The sequence below is a fragment of the Galeopterus variegatus genome, unplaced genomic scaffold (genome assembly GCF_000696425.1).
Source record: "Galeopterus variegatus unplaced genomic scaffold, G_variegatus-3.0.2 Scaffold2559, whole genome shotgun sequence".
NCBI lineage: Eukaryota > Metazoa > Chordata > Mammalia > Dermoptera > Cynocephalidae > Galeopterus > Galeopterus variegatus.
In genome coordinates, this window is record NW_007728670.1 from 300187 (window position 1) to 302034 (window position 1848).

Here is a 1848-nt window from a genome sequence, read left to right on the forward strand (position 1 = left end):
ACCTTGATGTACTAAGTAGTTTTAAAGGTCTCTGGCAAAGGCTAAAGTCATGAAGTAGCAACCTCAGGCCGGCCCATGGCTCACTCAGGAGAGTGTGGTGCTGATAACACCAAGGCCACGGGTTCGGATCCCTATGTAGGGATTGGGCCAGTTAGCTCACTTGGGAGAGCGACAACACCAAGCCAACGGTTAAGGTCCCCTTACTGGTCATCTTTTAAAAAAAACCTTAATTGGGCCGGCCCGTGGCTCACTCAGGAGAGTGTGGTGCTGATAACACCAAGGCCATGGGTCACGGTTTCTGCGAATTGTATGGAAAATATTGTTTACTTTGCAGTTTACTTAAAAGATCAACAGAAATCTTTTATTATCTGATATTAATATTACATGAAAATTTTACTTAAAAGAAGGAAACCAAATTTTACTTTTGTATCAGTGTATTGTTAATATTACAGCTAATTTCAACAAAAACTTATAAATAATTCTAATCAATCTCAGTCAGTTTTGACCACACGAGATTACTATAAACTTTTGATAAGCTCTTACAAATTTAAAAAAATGTTTTAACTTGAAATACCTTTACACTAGACAAAAAAAAAATTTTTTTTTTTTTTGTCCATTTTTGAGACCGGCCGCACCGCGCTCAGCCAGTGAATGCACAGTGCATGGCCATCCCTATATAGGATCCGAACCTGCGGCGGGAGCACTGCTGCGCTCCCAGCGCTGCACTCTCCCGAGTGCGCCATGGGCTCGGCCGACAAAAAAAAATTTTTAACAAAAACCACACTACATCTTTATGCCTTTTCTAACTTTTACCAAAAACATATTTTACTTTCCTTGCATCCTACTTTCCTTACACGTTCTGTATATGAAATCTTCTTATACCTAGCAGTTTGAATTATGTATATTAACTATAATTAACTCTTAGTAACCCTAATTTCCAGTGAAAAGCTTAGGAAGCAAGCAATTTTGAAAACTGTTTTATATTGATATTTGTAGATAAGAACCATTTCTAATTTCTTGAGACATGTTTAAAATTTTTTAACAGATCCAAATATATTTAGTTTTTTAAATATCACGTAAAAACAAAACATCAAAGTATAGAAACTTAGACTTGTGTATAATAATTAGTGTGTCAGCATTTTAACTTATCAATATAATACAACTTTAAGATTTCAAATTACTAAAAAGAATTTTTGAAACTATGATGATTCACATTTGTCTAATTTACTCACACCAAGCTACACTATCAGCCAGTATTAACTAAGGCCTTTGAGATATTGGATGTAGGTCCCCTTTCCCCAGCCGCCCCCAGTTCCAAGTGTCCATGTGGCATTCAGGGCCACATGGCACCCAGGGAAGCCATGTGGAGCCCACCAAAGGACAGAGTTCATAAAAATAATGCCTAAAGAATATTATACCTTCTGCATGACCAGGAGGCAGAGCTAAGGTAAGGAGGAGACCATATTGGGTTCTGTCCTGCAGCTGGTGGCCCATGCATTGTGGGCACATATCCTTTGGCCTCACCGTGTGCATTAGTCCATTAGTCCATTTCTGTTGCTTATAACAAAATACTTGAAACTGGATGATTTATAAAGAAAAAATTTATTGCTTACAGTTTCTCAGGCTGGGAAGTCCAAAGTCCAGAGAACACAGCTAGTGAAAGTCTTGGGGGTAGCAACAGTGATGGCAGGGATCACGTTGCAGAAATGGAGGAAAAGAGAGAGAGCAGACAGACTCTCCTCTCTCTTCTAAAAGCCCTCAGAACCACTAAAAACTAAAGTCACATGAACTTGAAAAGCATTTATGCTTGTCCACACAAGTAGCACGCATTATTTATAAGCCAAATAG